Here is a 19,296-nt window from a genome sequence, read left to right as displayed (position 1 = left end):
CACTCCACCTATACTACTGTGCTCCCTGCGGCTGCTTCAGCAGGAATCTCACTCCCAAAGTCTGGTGCTGATTCTGAGCAGGGGACACTCAGGTTGCTTGCCCAGAGCTGCTTTTCACCTGGGCTCAGACCTTGAGCCTTACTCAGAGCTGAGCTCCAGGAGCTATTTGCTCAACAGGAGCTGCCAGACCCGCAGGCATCTCTGGGCTCCCCTCCCCCTTCCCATGTGTGAAAGCTCTGGAACCAGTTCCCAGAGAGGACAAAGGCCCAGGTGAGAGCTTGCACAAATATTCCCAACTACCCCAAACTCTGCTACCTAGTAAAGAAGTCTTTTCGTTCTTTGGGGATGAATGTTGGTCTCTTAAGTGAAAGCTATACCAAAAACCTGTAGCCTGCCTGAGTTCAGACACTTGCATTCCTAGTAATAACTGGCAAAGGATGCTACTATGCTATCAAAAAAAATAAAAAATAAATAATAATAATAATAATAATAATTAAATGATATTAATATAAGCCTTTAAGAATTTATATAATACTTTCTTTTACATTATCTCACTCAAGTCAGACCTGAATCCTAAGCGTGGTATTTTATTATCACAAGGAAATTGTGACTCAGAGAGAAACTTGCCTGTCGTTTAGCTGGGGAGCCTCAGAATCCAGCCCATGACTCCCTCAAAACTCTCCTGCGCTTAAGAACATCTGAACATATTCCTTTCTGTGGAACTTAGGTCTTGCATGGGTGTCTTGGGTGATAGCCGGGTGGGGCTGAGAAGACCTGAGAAACATCAGCAGGTAAGGCCTGTTATAGGATTTTTTAAGGAAGAAAAAGAAGAAGGTACCCAGATATAAGAGACAGAGTTCCACTTCTATAAAAGAGAGCAAAAGTGAACTAATTATGGGCCCTTATTATGATCACTTAATTACATCGTCATCCTGAGCTACATAGAATGCCAAATTCTGCCATTGTTCCCATTCCACATGGGAATAAATGTAGGCCTGCAGTAGCAGTGAGACCTGTGGCAGATTATGTGCAATCAGTTCCATCTCACATCCCCCTCTGCATTAAGAGGCGGAGCCTGTTTTCTTTCTCTTTGAATCTGGGCTGCCCTCAAGACTTTCTTTGACTATAAGAATATGATTGAAATGACACCGGTGACATACAAGCCTAGCTCTTAACAGGCCTTGAAGTTTCTACTTTACTCTTCCGGAATACTGAGACTGTCATGCTCTGAGAAAGCCCAGTCTAACATTTTGGATGATGAGAAACCAGGAGGAGAGCAGAGGCAGCCCCGCCAAAAGCCAGCGATAACTGCAGGAGGTATGAGTGAGGCCCTGTTTGACTCTCGAGCCAGCCAACCCTCCAGCTAAAGGCAGCTGCAGGAGTGACTGAGTCCCAGAGAAACCAGCAGAGGAACAGCACAACGGAGCTCACCATGGTTCTGTGAAGTCCCGAGAAAGAATCAGTTGTTGGAGTTTTAAGCCCCTAAGTTTGGGACAATAGATGACTGAAACGGAAATGGAATGCTGCCATAACAAAAACCTAAAATATGTGGCATTGGCTTTGGGACCAGTTGGTGTGTGAAAGCTGTAGCGGGTGGAGGAGACTGTCAGTGTAGCTGGAAGGGCTGTTAGAGGCAGGAGAAAAGGCAGCCTGTGGCACGAAGTAGAGGAGCAGCTAGCAAAACTCAATCCTGAGGTATCTAGGGAGGTTGAAAAAGTACCTGAGGAACTTGAGATCCTGGCTAAGGAAATTTCCAACTGCAATGTTGAAGAGGTCAAGTTACTTTATTTAATTAATTTTATTTGCATATAAGATATAGGAAGAGAGGAACTAAAGAAGAAAATGTTTCATTTTTACAAAGAATTTGGAGGAAATATAGAAGGCCCAGGATGTACTGGGCTGCAAAATAAAATTATTTTCTTCTGTGGTGTGTAATAGCAAGAGTCTCAAAGTAAGAAGCCTCAGGATATGGTCAAATCAAAGGAGTAGCTGTAAGGCCTTTTATTAAGATTTTACTGTTGGTGGAAATGTAAATTGGGGCAGCCACTATGGAAAACAGTATGGAAGTTCCTAAAAAATAAATAAATAAATATAGAATTACTATATGACCCAGCAATTCAACTTCTGGGTATATATTGGGAGGAAATAAAATCACTATCCTGAAGACATATACGCACCCCAATGGTAGTTGCAGCATTATTTACAATAGCAGAGACATGAAAACAGCGTAAGTGTCCACGGATGGATGAATACCCAAAGAAAATGTGGTCTGTATACACAGTGCAACGTTATTCAGTCACACAAAAGAAGGGAACCCTGCCATCTGCAACAACACGAATGGACCTTCAAGGCAGTACGCCACGTGAAATAAACCAGACAGAGGAAGACAAATACTGTGTGATCTCACATGTGGAGTCTAAAAATGTCAAACTCATAGAAACAGAAAACAGACTGGTGGTGGCCAGAGGCAGAAGGTGGGAGTGGGGTGTGGGGAAAATGAGTGAAAGTGGCCAAAAGGTACAAACTTTAGAAGAAGAGTCTGCTCTGGGGCGTAATGCACAGCACGGCGACTATAGTTCACAATACCGTATTGTATATTTGAAAGTTGCTGAGAGAGTAGATCTTAGTAGTTCTCATCACAAGAAAAAAAATTGTACCTGTGAGGTGATTGATGTTGACTAAATTCATTGTGGTGGTCATTTCATACAATATATATACACATCAAAAATCACTATGCTGTACCCCTTAAACTTACACAGTGTTATATGCCAATTATAACTCAATAAGAATGGGGGAGAAAAAAGGGTCCAGAAAGATTTAAGACAGTGCCTTATGGACCTTTTTGGTCTGATGAAAGGGCTTCTAAGAATCTTAAGGGTGTGGACTGAAAGCAGCCTCACCTGTAGCCCAAAGGAAAGAGAGACCTGCCAGGAAAGAACTATGGTTGTAGTTTGTGGGGCGCGAAGTCAATGCAGTCAGAGTCATAGGAATGACAGAAAGCCTGCACGATTATTGGATTGGCAGCTGGCAGTGAATGTGAACCAAGGTTTCTTCTATAAACAGTAACGAATCTATACTGAGTGCTTCCCCTCGGCCAAGGCTGAGGCTAAGGCTTGGATACAGACCGCTGCACGTCATCCTCACGCCCACTGCATTGCCATGAGGCAGGGACCACTGCTCTTTCTGGTTTATGCATGAGGAAATGGGCTCAGAGGGCTTCTCTGCCCAATGACACACAGCTGGGAAGTGGCTGCAATAACTCGAAGCCCCTCTGTTCTTCTGCCTCCCCAGTGGTCTGTGCAGCCCAAGTACTATTTGGTTGGCTCAGACTGGAATTCCACTCCACTGACCACTGCTGGAGAAAGTTAAGATTCACCTCATCCGTCAGCCAAGAGAGCGATGCTTTCCTCCTGGTCTCCTGGGTGCAGTCATGCCTGTCACTGTTGGGTGCCCTCCAACTCTCCATATGAATTTCAGACAGCTTTTTGTTTTCCCCTTCTTTTTTTCTCTTCTGGCTTCTATGAGCATCTGGAAAAGAGGACTCTTGGCTGGTTTACAGCACCCTGTTCAGACCTGTTAACTCTCTTCATGCCCTAACCAGACCCTGCCAATAATAGTTGTGTGGGACTCAAATGGTGTGAAAGACCTCACATGTTTGAGAGAATAATTTGTCCCCGTGAAATTACACTCTCTCGCCCTCAGGGTTTCTGTGTCTCTCTGTGGTTTGTTTTGTTTTGTTTTATTTTTTTCCTCTCTATACTGAGGTAGTACTATTTGCTTATTTGTTTTTGTTTTTGTTTCCTTTCCCTCAGGAATAGAAACTTGAATTGCTTTGTATAGAAAAGCAAATTATTGAATTAAAAAACAACAACACCCAAATCTGTTACTCCTTCTGAATGAAGACAAACGTACAGCTTGTGGAATAATACATCAATTTGAGTAGTAAATACAGCAGACAGAAATGATATTTATAAAGAGGGAAGAAATAAAGATATCACACAACCGTAAAGAACAATCAAGTTGATGAAGGCAGGCTGGACATAGAAGTGATAAAGTTAAACCTGGGGCCAGGCCAGTCCCACGCAGGGTGTGGGGGTGGATTTCTACATGACAGGAGTGGAGAGCTTTGAGGGGAGTGCGTCTGCTCGATACCATCAATCATTCAGTTGTTTCAGTGCATGGAATTAAGCCAACTGGGAGGTTCACTTCTCTGGACAAACTGTTGTCTACTTAAAAAAGCAAAAAGCAAATGGTAGTACCTATAAGTTTCCCAGCTCTTATGCCATAAGACTTTTACATATATTTAATCTAATCTTTACAACAAGCTTATGAAGTGGGCAGGCACTATTATTGTCATTGCTATTTTATTGATGGGAAAAATGCACAGATACATGAAGTAACTTGTCCAAAGTCACACAGCACATCATGGCATAACCATGATGCTATGTTGCTTTTCCTGGGTCTATCTCTGGCTCCTTATAAGCATGTGCTTAGCAGAGACATAAGAGGGCCGTCTCCAAGTGTATTGCTGGGGTGGGGTCCTTTAATCCCAGGGGAAAATGATATTGAGGGCTGCCAAGAACAACTGCTCCAAGTTTACCATATGGTCTAGGGTTAACTGGCTTTGGATGCCAGCTTCATATAGAAACTAATTTTTGAAGACTCTTGGGAAGCCTTGCAGTCCGTCCACTAAAGGGCTGCAAATCACTCCCCTCTGACCACCGTATATTTTTTCTTTTAAAGTTGGGTGTTCCTTGTCCACAAAAGGAAGAGGACAGTGTTGTGGGGACTTTGGCAGGAACCGTTTGACAGGGGCCTGAGACCCTGACGAAGACCCTGGCTGAGACGCTGTGCGTGCTGCGAAGCACATCATTGCACCAGAGGAGCTAGGCCAGGCATGGAGCCCCCGGCATGGGGTTCAGACTGCTCGCAGGCGAGCGGGCTTCTCCCTCTGCTCCTGTGCTGACGCTCACCGCTACTTACTGTATTGGAGACCCTGCTGCCTTGACCTTCAAGCCTTATCTGACCCCTGACATTGGCTTTTACCACTCTGACCTTTGACATCTGCCTCACCTCTTGAGTCTTGCTGGGGTCCCTGGACCTCTGGACACCTGTCCTGTGAGCTCCTACCCCATAGAAGCCCTTACACTGGGATGACACCAAATTGCTGAAGCCCAGGCCAATTTATAAAACGGATGACCTGCCTCAGACCCTGCCCCCTTCCTTCTTTGGATGGTGCTGTATAAGCTCCTCTGGCCACCAGTTCCTAGAGATCATCTGCCATCTTCCTAAGCCTTCTCTCTCCATATGGTTGGAACCAGCCTGCACCACATCACCCTGGGGAGACATACCTGTGCCTCCCAAGTGGACAGTAGAAGACAAACACCAAGTCTGCACTCACAGGACAGACTTCGGATGATTTGGCAGTGACTCTGGGTACTCCGTGAGTTTGTGTCCAGCAAACTCCCCTGGTTTATTAGTAGGAGTCTGGGGCCTGGTGGGAGGGGTATGCGTCGGAATTCCTTATGCTTTACCTACGCACTCATTACTCATCCATCTACAGCGCATTGATTTCATTCTGTTAGCTGCCGAATTTGCTTACATATGTGTTTATCTTCCTCAACAGATTCTGAAGTCCTTGAAGGGTGGGATTATGTCTTCAAATTTCTGCAGGATAGAGATAGCATAGTATCTTGCTTGCCCTTAGCAGATGCTCAATAAAATATCTTAACGTCGAATTTTCATAAACGTGTGAAATGTCAGCTAGCAGTGAAAGGGCAGCATGTCCACGCCAGCCCAGTGCAGCACGTGACATTCTCCTGAGGGAAAGGAGGGGTCCTGTTTGGCGGAGTGGTCTGAGCAGGCTTGACGAAGGAAGCTGGGCATGAGCATGTCCCTGGAGGAAGAGAAGATGTGGTGGGGGTGGGGGGTGGCAAGGGCATCACAGGCTGGAGGAACTGTGCTGATGAGTGCACCGAGGGAGGGGCCGGGCACCGCGGGCAAAGGCCCACAAGCTCCAGGTGGACCAGCTGGGCTTGAGCAGAGGGTCCAAGGGGATTGCTGGGAATATTCAGAATGTCTGGTGAAGGGATAGATTTGGAAGGGTTGTAAATTTAAGCTTATCTTACAGGTGATAAGTAATTAAAATGTTTAAGTATGGAAGCAATAAAAATACTTTTTAGGAAGTTGGGAGGAGAAATGGATAAATTATGGACAGCCTCTGTTCTTTCCAGAATAAAGCCTTTTCTTAAAACTTGCCAAACCATCATTCCTCTCTATCTCTGTCTCTATGTCTGTCTGTCTGTCTCTCTTCGGAAACGGATCTGGTCCTTTGATCCCAAGGGAGGAGAAGGAACAAAACCAGGCGACAGACCTGAAGGCAAAATGGGGAATGAAAACGCTTTGGAAATCAGAGCCCTCCTGCTGTCTGCAACCAGGCGCCTTCCTGGGGAGTCCTGTGACGGTGCTTCTGCACTCAGTCCAGCACAGGGCACGTGATGCTGATAGTCATCTGGGATGATGGCCCTGTACTGCAGCCTCTCGCTGGTTGAAAAGACTGTTTGTTTTTGACCGTTTGGGAGACTCAGACGCTTCTGGTCCCCCCACCCCACCTTGGCCCTGGGAAAGGAGAATCACAGAGTCTCTTATCAGAAAATGGCAATGGTACCACCCACCGATGCCCACCACTTGCTGGGCATCAGCCTAGAGAGATACGCTAGCCTGGCAAGTGTTTCTCTTGATAATGGTGCAACTGAGAGAGTCAGCCATTACCAAAATGTGCCATGGTTATGGTTTGAAGCAAAAATCAGGATGAATGCTCTGGAAGCCTCCTTGCCTTGAGAAATGAGATCCTATTTCACTTGGAGCCAGACCAAGTTGGATACAACAAGCCCTCTGAAGGAAGCTCTTGGTTTCCCTTTTCTAAAATTTACATAACAATAAAACCACACAGGTTTTATTGTGGAGAAAATGGAAGGAATTAATATATTTGAAATTCTTAGAGTAGGGCCTGGCACATAGTAAGTGCTCAGTAAACATTAATCGTCATCATTGTTGTCGTTTCTCAGGAGTTGGCCACCAAGAGGTAATCTCAAAGTACTTTGAAAGTGATTTCAAGGATACTTATTGTTCTTTAAAATGCTGGTTTTATTCGTTGCTGAACAGAAAAGCTAGTTTGAACTCATCGCAACCCTTATTCTAGTGGCCCGTGGTGGTGTCAGAATTTCCTGATGAGGTGACAAGCAGTGCTGAGAGAATTCGTAGCAATACACATAATATCCCGTGCATTTCCAGCCTGGGGGATGTTAACTATATTATCATACAGTATTGTTACACTATTGTATCATTGTCTGCGGTCATTGTGCCTCCCACTCAGTGAGTCATGCTATGGGGCGCACTAGCATTGTCTCATTTAATCCCTACCACAATACGACCAGTGCTGTCAACCTCATCTTGCACCTGAAGAAACTGAGGCACCAGAAGTTAAATAATTTGCCTAAGGTCACACAGTTAGTAAGGGGCTTATCCAGGATTAAAACATAGGCTGCCTGGAACCAGAACCCTGTCTGCTACCCTTACAAGTGATACAGAGGAGCTCATATCATCAAAGGAAACACGGGGTTCTCTTCCTTCCCACCCCTTCCAAGGACCTGGGGGGCAGACACTCCCTGACTGTTTCACACATATCCTGAGATGGCCAATTCCCTGCCTGTACTCATGCTACTTTTGGGCCTGGATGCCCTGCCTCAATCTTTGCAGTGCAAGTGCCTCCTAGCTCTGGAGGCCACCACCTCCATGAAGGCCTCTGTGATACCTCCAGAATGAGCGCATTCACTGCCTTGTCCTCCTGTGAACACTGGTTATGAGCTCTTTGACTTCCACATGATATTTTCGTATTATTGCCAGTCATACTGTCATAGGGCCAGATTTACTGTCACTAACTTTGTGAGAGTGGGGCTGGCATTTTATATAAAGGAGGACACTTTGATGTGATGGATTTGACACAGCTATCTTGATGCACTTCTTAGTACATTTTGGTACTTCTTAGTAATTGGACATAGACATCCTGGATGACAGTCACATTTCTAAATCTCACTCATCCCTGTGACCCTGATGGCTTTATTTTAGCTGAGCACGCATTCCGCTCTAGGCAGGTGCTAAGTATTCGACGTGTGTTGTATTCATCTGTCCAGCCCTGGCAATGAGCCTGTGTGGCAGATCTGCCTTTAATCCCACTTTACATGAGAGAAGCAGGGCTCAGCCATGCAAAGCTGGTAAGTGGCAAAGCCTGGACTTGAACTCAGATCCCACAGTGAAGTCAGGCTCTAACCCCATTCATTGCTTAGCGCCACTACCCTCCTCAGTTGCACCCGTTCTTGACTTTCAACCAGCCCCTCAGCCCCTTCACTAACCCCCTACTCACACACATCCCTGCGTCTGGGAGCATCTCCAAGGGGCTGGGAAAAGACAGGGATGAGTTGGAGCTGAAGTGTGGACTGAGAGAAACTGGCATGCACAGAACATAGGGGGAAAGTAAGAAAATAAAGCCTTGGCATTTTAATGACTTCTTCTTCCACCTTCTTGTTCCAAACAGTCGCCGAGACAAAGTGGGGAAATCAAAGTAACACCTCCAAAGTTCTGAGTCTCCCCTGGCAGAAGGCAGCGTGCATCACATGTGGAAGATGCTCATAAATATTTGCCAAATGAATTACTGCCTCTTTTCTTCAAGTATGAAGTGAATTGATCCCTGTGTGCCTGAAGACTTGTGATTTTATAATTAGTAAAGCCTCAATTAAAATAGAAAATGGGGATTTGAAGGGGCTTTAGAATCTGACTGGTTCCACCGTCTCGTTTTGCAGAGGCGGTTGAGAGAGTGTAGTCTGGGAGTAGTTGGGAGACGGCCGGGAGCAGGCAGCAGTGTGCTACCCACCCCCAGTCTCCTCCCATGTCTGGCCTGGGCGGCCAGGGGTGGCGGGGCTGATGACTGACGTGGTGCTGTTTGTTTGGAGACGGGTGCCAGTTCAGAGGGAAGAAGGCAACGAGAGACTGCTTTGCTCCTACTGTGTTTTTTACTACTGCATCCACCCATGTAAATTGCCTCTTGGAATGATATATTTTTGCCTCCGGTGACTTATGCGTCAACAGCAGGTGGTTTCCATCATGCCAGTGCCAGAGAGCTTAACTATCTCATCAAGACTATGTTTGGAACCCACCTCTGGTACCAGAAATTCCCTTTTATATGTGGGCTCACCATTCAGCTGTCCAAATAAAGTATGATTAAGCTGGCCTGCTAGGGAGAAGAGCGAGCTAGAGCCATAGGAAGTGACAAAAGTGAGGGGGATTGTCACGTTACCCTGCCAATGATTGTCCTGTAAGATTCAAAGACGAATGCACTGGCGGATCTAACGGAAGCATAATTATGCCCAGCCGCCCTGGGATTCCGGAACTTCCTGCTCTCAAGCCCCCTTCTAGGGAAATCGCAGCTTGCTTTCTAAGCTGTAGGACTACGTGCAGCTTTCCTGAAAAATGTCCCTGAGGCCCAGAATTTAAAATCTTTCTGGTGCTAAACATAACATTACACTAAGAAGTTGTGAGCCGGGCTCCTTTGCCACAGGCAGAAATCAGTCTAGTTTCATTGCTCTTGTCAGTCCTTGGGGTCTAAAGCGACTCATTGCTTAAGAACTGAGAAATGAGGGAAATAAGGATGCCATCTGAACGTTAAACTTTAATATGGATTCATAATAGATCAGAGCAGAAGACTACAAAGTCACCTTAAAGAGACAGTAAGAACAGACAGCCACCTTATTACAGCTATTCATATATTCAAAGAAAGATCTTGGCAATCAGGGGATTCCCTACAGGAAATGTAGGTCCCCTCAGGGGGGGAAAGACCCTTAGCAAAAGTCTAAGTGTTTCTGGTGCTAGAGACACGGGCAGCACCAATATAGGAAGGACGTGAAAGTTGTGGTTAACCAACTCAGAGTATTTTGGTCCCATCGCTAAGGCCAACTGTGCTCTATTACGAGGCTCTCAAACAGTCCATCAAGCAAATTCTTTTCACTCTGGTGATTTGTTCCTCCAACACTCTTTATAAGCGGCAGTTGTGATTTCTCACTGTAACCGGAGAAACTGCTATTCGGTTCTAGACATCAGGCCTACATACCTGGTTAATGCGAGTTTTCCCCTGAGAGAGGGATATGCTCTACGTGAACTAATACTGCCACGTTCCTGGACAGTGGGAGGGAGGGCAGAGGCAAGGTCCCGGATGGTGGCTTATTAAACAAGGGCAGGACAGCCACGTTGTGGGGGCACTTTATAGAGGAGGGCTGTCCCTGGCTTCCCTGGGAAGCCGTTCCCATTCCAAGAGTGAAATATCTTTTTCCTTTCAAAACGTTGCCTTATAGAAATATACCCATAGCTATCTTCGAAGGAGCAGTGGTGGTAAAATATGTAAAAGGTGCTAAGGAACTTATAAATTGACGTCTGAACCTGAATTAAGACAGCTCAGTGCAGTGTGAGGATGGATGAAGGCAAACTCTGGAAGCTGGAGCTAAGCCACCACCTCAGAGAGGATTTTCCTCCTGGACTGATGTATTAGTTATAGAGGCAGTTTCGCATCATTTCATTTCCCCGGCAGATAAGAGTGATTTAAAAGTGAAAACTGCCAAACCCTAAATTCTATGGTTCTATGATTCTATTCAGTGGCAAGTGATGAAAAGTCAAAAGAAAATAATACATACACATCACTCTCTAACTGAGACCAGAAAAAAATAGTTCTTTGTTTTATGAAAATTGTAGTGTTAGCCCTTCCCACACCGCCTCCTTGTTCAGCGGCCACTTCAGCTGCCCAGGGCTGGCGCCATGGTTTTGTGGGATAATCAGGACCCCAGTGCTTTGCTGAGCCGTCTTTTGCACGTGGTTTCATTGTGGCCCCTGCGTGGCCCCTCCCAGCCTCCTTCCCAGCCGTGTTCCAGGTAGGAAGAAAGAAGAAGGATGAGATGAGATGGTGTGTCCCAGTTGAGTGAGACCCTTTAAAGAGCTTTCCAGAAAATTTCATTCAACACTTACATCTCATTGGCTAGAATGATGTCACATCATTGCCTTTATCTGCAAGGGATTCTGGGGAATTTTTGGTTTTTCTTTTTTGTTTTTTGTTTTTTTTAAGATGAGCACAGAGTAATTGGATTTCTGATAGAAATGAGGAAGGGAAGAATGAAGAAGCGTGGTAAGTGGCAATCGGCTATTCTGCTGCCAAGCCGGAAACTTGGCAGTGCACCTGGATTCCTGTATTCCCTCACCCTTTATATTCAGGCCACCAACGGTTCATGCCAGCACGCCAACATTTCACTCAAACATCCCCCCTCCTATCAATTCCTACTGTGCTTGCCGAGCTCAGGCCCCTTTAGGTTTCACCCAAACTAGTGTAGTATGTAAGAATTTGTACTGGTCCCACTGGACTTGGGCTCGTCTTCCAGTCTGCGCTGCTCTACACTTAGCCCTTCAGTGGTTCGCCATCGCCATCGGAGCCAGGAGCAAACTTCTCGTGCACAGGTTTCCTCATGGTCTGGACTTGGTCGATGTCTCCAGCGCAGGCCCTTTTGTTTCCGATCCCATAGTGAGTAGGACCGTGTGCCATGATCAGGTTTGACTTCTTTTTCCCCAACCCCCACCACATGTGCTCCATCCATAAATTCTATTGGTTCCACCATCAAAATATGTGGAGAATGTGACCCTCCTCAATAATAATTTTGGAATGAACGAGTGCTGGAAACATGATAAGCGCTCCATAAATATGGATTCGCTTAAAGGTAGCGTTGATACATGGTAGGGATATTGAAAAACAGTTAGCAATTTTTATTTTTATTTAGCGCCAGGAGTGGCATATATACTATTTCTAATCCTCATAACAATACTTCAAAGTAGATTTTGTAAACTTATGATAATAATAACTCATAATAGTTAACGCTTCCTTAATGCTTATTATGGGCAGACACTAAACAACTCGTAGGTGTTTGACAGGTAATACCTTGTTTAATTCTCATTACCATCCTGTGGCAGAGTCTGTTCTTCACCCCACTTCTGCAGAGGAGGGAACTGAAGCCAAGTGAGGTGAAATGACTTGTCCAAAGTCACACATGGGTCGGAAAATGCTTATGATTTCCTCTAAGCACAATGTAGGATGTGGCTGGAAACGTTTTACTGACAAATTTGTAGGCTTCTGCTACGAAGCAGGCATTTGGGGATCTTCAGTGATCCTTTAGGTTTTAGTGGAATATTTCATGTCCTGTTTTTCCGGTGGTTTTATATTTTCTCTGTAAACAGTTAAAGCCTTAGTGAATACCAGAAGTTTAAGATGTGGGAAGGAGACAAGGATATTAGTGATAATTATCTTAAATAATAATGTCTGGGTGTTTCTTTTCAGGTTATGGTGTTTTTCTGGTTCCCGGATGAGACAGTACAGGGCAATAATTATGACAGTGAATATTAGAGTTGGACTGTCTGGTTTCAACTCCTGGTTCTAGTTGCACAACCTTGGAAATGCTACTTCTCTGTGCCTCAGTTTCCTCAAACACAATGTAAAGATGATAATGATGCCTCTCTCCTAGAGTCCTTGTAAGGACAAAATTTTAAGGGCTCATGACAGCACATGGTACGTAGAAAGCAGTCTATAAATATTAACCAGTAGTATCAATAGCAGTACTGGTGGCCGCCACGGTCATCACAGTTGTTTTCGTGGTATTAATAATATCGACAATGAGATATTTCTAACCTGGCCTGATATAGTTAATGTTGAGGTTAAAATGGATTTTGGTCGTTGTGACCATCTCCCAGCATCAGCGGGAGAACTTTGTGCAGATGTAATGTTTGTTGTTAATTTCAGGGAGCTGAGTGCTTCCCTCAAAAGGATCAGGATCTGTATCAAGGTAGTTAACATTTGTTGTTGGTCTCTCAAAATCCATTCCTTCTCCTTCTTTTGGTAAGAGTAGCCAGAACTTTCTTTGGGAACTTGTTGAAAATGTAAATTTCTTAGGCCCTACGCCAGGCCTACTGTGTCAGCAGTTCTAGGGGTTGGGCCTAGCAATCTCTATGTTCTAACAAGGTTTTCCAGGCGATTCTGATGCACCTTAAAGTCTTAGAACCCCTGAGCTGAGGCCTTGTTAGTGCAGGTGTGGCTGTTCAGACCAGTAGCTCCAGTAGGACCTAGGAACTTGTTAAACATGCAGAATGCCAGGCCCTTTCCCAGACTGACTGAATAAGAGTCTGCATTTTAATACTCTCTCCAGGGGATTCACAGGGACATTAACGTTTGAGAACACACAGATCTCGGGCATTGGTCCTCAAAGTTGGCTGAAAATTGAGCCCTAGAAACTGTCACTAACTAGGACTCACTGCCAGGTGTGATTGGTCTGGAGAACAGCCCCGGTAATGGATTATTATTATTATTATTATTATTTTTTACCTTTCCAGGTAACTCTAATGTGTAGCAAAGTTTGAGAACCGCTGACCTAGGGGCAGGTTCTCAAAGTGAGGCCCCTGGCTCAGCAGCTCCGGGATCACTGGGAAACTGCTTAGAAATGTGGGTTCCTGGGCCCCGCCCCAGACCTACTGCATCAGAAACTCTGGGCCAGGGCCCAGCAATCTGTTTTAACAAGGCTTCAGATGACACTGATGCTTCTGGACTTTGAGAACATGATCTAGGGCCTGGGAGCCTCGGGCAGGTGAGAGTGGGGTGGGGAGACCACCAGCATGACTCACCACTCCCCTTAGCCAGGGACTGAAAGGTTTCCCAGGAGGCAGGGCTTTTACAGTCCTGGGAAAATTGGGATGATGATTCACCCTGAATCGTGGAAGATTCCATTTTTATGGAAGGGGCTCATAGTCCATTCTGTTGGCCAAAACTCAATTACTGGCTACGCCTTACTGTGAGGAAGGCTGGCACAGATGAGCTGTAGTTGTGTGCCCGAGAGAAGGAGCAAAGTGCCTTGGAGATGAGCTGGCAAGGCTCTGCCACAACTCCTAATCACTCAGCAATGATCTCATCTTTAAGCATACACGGGGGATGCAACAGTCTAAAGATGTCTTTAAAAAGTGCTTCTTAGCAAAGGGTAGGTTCTTGCTCTCAGGGGATGCTCTGCTTGCGGTTGACTTTTCTCTGCCAGTTCTTGGATTGTGACATCAGCATCTGGTATTAGCAGTTCAACAGGAAGGAAAAAAAAATGCATACACACAAAGCTTCCCCAGCAAGTCTGTTCCCTGTTTGCAGGGGGGCTGCAGCTGGGCTGTGATGGAGTGAGCATATGGCTTTAGGGAGGCCCATTTGGTTCACTTAGCAGAGTTCTGTGGCCTGTGAATGTTCAACACATTTTAACATTAAAGTCGTCAGGCAGCTGGCCCAATTCCTGCCTCCCTGCTCTGGCTCTGAGGCTGGCTGTGTGGAAACAGAGGCGTGGGCCAGATGATCTCTGGTGAGGCTGATGGACAGGAACAGAGCAAGGGGCTTTCTGAATGCATCACCAGCTCCAGAGCATCTCAATTCAGGCTTTATGCAAATGTCATGTCATTTGCTGAGGCAGGGAGTTTGCACTCCTTTCAATGGGAGAACCTGTCTCCTTCGGTCAGGGGGCTCCTTTGAGGCAGAGAGAAATTAGGACACATGCCAGGCAAGCCTTGGCCTGCAATGAGGTAGAAAAGACAAGCTCTGGAATACATTTGAGTGGGATTTGCTGATGGAAATACACTTGGGTCTCTCTGATTGGCAAGGTTTCATTTAGGGTCATTTTTTTTTTCTCCCTACATAGAGCCCTGGAGCATGCTGATCTTTCTGACCTGTAGACAAGGAGGCATTGAAATAGTGGACAGAGCACTGGACAGGGACCTAGAAGACATGGGCTCTCGCTGTTGCTCCACCGCTGCTCATGAATAGTAGCTCAGGTGTCACGGGGGCTGCTTAAGCCCTTTGAGTACTAGGGTTTAGGCCGTCACTGTGGGTAGAGACTGGGTATGGAGAACATCAGCTTCTGGAAGCTGCTTGCATTCCTTTGTTCACGACCCCTTCCTCGAATCATTCCAACCTCTTGCTTCCATTCCCACATCTCCTACTTCCTCCTTTGACCTCCTTGCCTCCCTCTTAAAAGTGCCTTGTGATCACATTGGACTCACCTGGATAATCCAGGAGCATCCCCCGTCTCAAGATCCTTAACTTAATTACATCTGCAAGTCCCCTTTACCATATAGAGGAATAGTCACAAGTTCTGGGGATTAGGACATGGATAAACGTTGGGCAGCTATGATTCAGCCTACCATACCATCTTTCTTCCTTTTCATTCACCAATACTTACTGAGGACTTTTATGAGACAGATCCTGTGCCTGATGCTGGAGCTGTGGTGATGAGTAGAAACAGACAAGGTCCCTGCCACATGCACTTACACTCTAGAGGGGAAGGCAGACATAAATCAGGGCATCACACAAGTAAATGTAAAATTACATGGCCATGCTAATAGTACATGAGGCTACCAGACTGTGTATTAGAAGGGTTTGCCTGGTCTAGTCTGAGGTAGGGAAGGAAGGGACAATTAAGTGGTTTCTAAAGTTTCTATGAAAGGGCCACACAGACCATGTTAGGAATTTTGGCCTTTGTCCCAAAAACAAAGAAGAGCCATTGGAGTGTTTTAAGTAGAAGAGTGTTATGACTAGATTTACATTCAAACTCAAGGCAGATGCTGTGTGGAGAAGAGTTTGGAAGCAGGTTCTTAACAGTTGTCTGGTGAGAGCTGAGGGTGGCCTGGATTAGCTGTTGGCCCTGGGCATGCAGGCAGCTGGGAGCTGGGTACCTAAGAGATATTTAGTCTCTCTCTTTCAATCTGTCTCTCTCGCTCTCAATTTCTCTCTCTCTCTCTCTCTCTCTCTCTCTCTCTCTCTCTCTGTCTCTCTCTCTCTCTCTCCCCACCATGTGCCTAGGCAGTAATGGATTATCTCAAGGTCGGGTTGTAGAGATTATTATAAGATTGAACACATTTATAGTAATGCACTTTGAATATTAACGAAGACCTCTGTGACAACTGAGAGGGTGGCTGGGCAGGGACAGCTCAATCCCCAAAAGAGGATCCAGCTCTAGCCTCTACAGACTAAACCCGGGAACGCAATGATCTAGAGCTGGTCTGGAAAAAGTGGTCTGGTAGACCACATTGTTCAGAAGCCCTGGGAACCTCAGGGAAAAGTGGGGACTAAGGGAGAATTAAGTTACCTCAAATGATTTTCAAGAGCACATGACAATGATCCAACATATATGACTTCCTAGGAATCATGTCCCGTGTCAGGTATAATTTGAATGGAAGTCCAGTAAATGTGTAGGGTAGAACGGACACTCATCAGACAAAGCCGATGTAATGTGACAGGCATTATAGAGAGCCAATGTGTCGCAGGTATGATTGAGAGAAAAGGAGACTCAGGAACAATCTAATATCTTTATTCAAATATCTAAAAGGTTGTCACATGGAAGAAGGAATATAATTACTCTGTGTAACTCCAGAAGATGACCTAAGGCAAACAGATGACTATGATAAGATTTTAGGTCAAAAGAAGAGAGAACATCCTGAAAATGAAATCTATCTAAGAATAGAATGATTTAGGGGAAAGTCTTTGGAGAAAACCCAGATCGTCTGTCAGAGTTATTCATTCAGATATTGGGCTCCTAGTATATACGAAGCACCGTTGGAGATATAGAGGTGAGGAAGACATGGTTCCTGTCCTTTGGTATGAAATTGTGTAAGTCAAACAAGACCTATGGCCATAATAATGGTAACATATTTTATGTAAAGAAGGATGTAAACTAAATACTCCAAAGCCTAGGAGGAGTAGCAATTACTAGGTTGGTACAAAAGTAATTGCAGTTTAAAAGGTTAAAAATAATTGCAAAAACCACAATTACTTTTGCACCACCCTACTACGTTAGCTAGACTTGGGGCTCAGGACAGGCCCATGAAAGATGGGCACCCAGTTGGGCCTTGAGCACTGGACGGAGCTTGGGAATGGTCATTCCTTGGGGGAAAGGAGATGGGCAAATGCCCGTGGGTGGGAAAATGTAGGATGTGGTCAGCACACTGAATTGTCTTCTAAAGGACCGTAAAAAACAGGAAAACAATGGAGAGAAGGTCTGCATGTGGCATGTCAGGAGCTATCGTAAACACACCTCATTTCATTTCCCCATCCTGCTATGCCAATATTCCGTAAATGGTTGCCTTCTGTGAGTTAAGTCATAATAGCAACATGTCCTGAGTAAAAGCAAAGATGTGTCTTCTCAAAGAGGCAGAATGTCTCCCGGGCCAGATTAAGACATGATTGATTGTATTATCCTTTCTAAATAAAGAGTTGCCCATTAGCCAGTCATGAAAGCATGACGGGTTAGTCACTGAGCAAATGCTGGCGGTGCTCCTGTAGGCACAGTTCCTTGGAGAGGGACCTTGACTCACGACGAGATGGATCTGCTTTTGATGGTATGTATGGCCTTGCTGCGGAGATGATTGCTTAGCCTATGGGAACCTGCCTGAAAACGTGTGATCACAAAACAAGTGTCCCCCCACACCCCGCCCGCCCGCCCAGTTCTGCTTCTATGCTCCAAAGAGTCTGCAGATGATTTGGGTTACCTTGCAGTTTTCATAAAGGGGAATAATGTGCAGGCCTCTCAATGGCTCCTCAGCTAGACGGTTACTCTGGTTTTTCATACATCAATTTTTTAGATGAATTTTGTTAGAGTGAATGTTCCTGTGAGTCTATAATGTGTGGTCAGAGAGCAGCTCTGGGTCAGAGGTCTGAGAACCAGATCCTGCACTGTAATGAATTCACTGAGGCTCTGTCCTCTCTTTGGCCTCTTGGTAGCCACCTGGTTGGATTTTTTTCTAGTGGCAGCAACCTCCTTTCTTGGCCATCTGTGCCAGTCATTTGCTTATTTGCCTTCACACCCATTACCTGACTTTCTCTCACTATGAAAGGTGTGCAACAAAGCTATGTTTCCCAGGCTCCCTTGCCACCTGGCTTCTTGCTTGGTTCAGCCAGTAGGAGGTGCCAATGGGAGACTGGAGGGCAGAAGGAAGGAGAAGCCTTGGTACCTCCTATTGCTCCTTCATCACTCCAGCTCACGGCCACCACATGCCCACTGTGATTCAAGCTTTTGTGGGATGGATCTCAGCTCCTGAGTTCTAGCGAGTCTGCCTCCTCCCTTTGTTTCCAGCCCTGAGTGGTTGGCGATGAGCGAAGGAAGCTGCTTCCTCCTGCGCCAGGCTCTTAGTTGTTTCACTGTTCCCCTCTTAGTGTCTTAGTTTTTCCCTCCTCTTTGTAATCAATTCCAGAGTAAAATTCCCTCTTTTTATACTACCTGGACTGGCTTTTGTTTCTCTGACTAAATCAACTTCCATTTAACTTCTAGGTTGCCTACACCATGGATGCTTAAATACCAGCCTGAAATGTTTGGAATTTAACCCACGAGTCCCTCGTTCTCGTTTTGGAGCACAAAACCATTGTACACTTTTGGGGGTCATCAATTTTATCTGTAGATTCGGGACAAACAAAATCGCTGTAATTTTTATACTAAAACAAACATGGATACATTATAGTAGAAAAGTCATGTGATTTTAAGGTAAAGCAGGAGACTTCAAAGTATTTTTGCACTTGTAAGAAGCTGATAAATACACTTTTTGTTTCAAAGTACTTTGGAGGAAGTGTCAAAAGCATTGCTACAGGCCAGCGATTACTTGATGTTTTGTGGGTCATACGATCACTGTTGCAATGACTCAGCTTGGTTGTTGAAGCACCAAAGCAGCCATAGACCCCACATAAATGAATGACAATGCTGTGTGCCAATAAAACTTTATTATGAAAACAGACAGCACGCTGGCCCTCCCTCTGACCCTTATAAAAAGGCAGTGGTGGGGTTAGAGGGTGTTAGAGATTCTAACAGATAATTACCTGATTAAAACTGTGATTCGGGAAGATTGATAGCAATGCACGTGTTTATTTGGAAAAGAGAGAGGCCAGAGGCAGGTGATCACTTTAATGACCATCTCAGTGGCCACGTCAAGAGGTCCAGCAAATCTAAACCAGGTGCAGGTGGGCAGGTTAGATGTTGACTCAATTCCTCACTAACCCAATCATAACTCAAATTCCCCCTCCTCTGTATGAATTCAGGGAACCCTTAGGCCATTATTACCCCATTCTTTTTCCCTTGGTTCCTACAACCTTGGCCAGAGCCAGCTCTGTGGCCTCATTCTGTTCTCTGGTACACACCACGTGGAGTAAAGCTG

Source organism: Rhinolophus ferrumequinum, chromosome 7 (assembly GCF_004115265.2).
Source record: "Rhinolophus ferrumequinum isolate MPI-CBG mRhiFer1 chromosome 7, mRhiFer1_v1.p, whole genome shotgun sequence".
Classification (NCBI taxonomy): Eukaryota; Metazoa; Chordata; class Mammalia; order Chiroptera; family Rhinolophidae; genus Rhinolophus; species Rhinolophus ferrumequinum.
Note: the sequence above shows the minus strand (reverse complement) of the source record.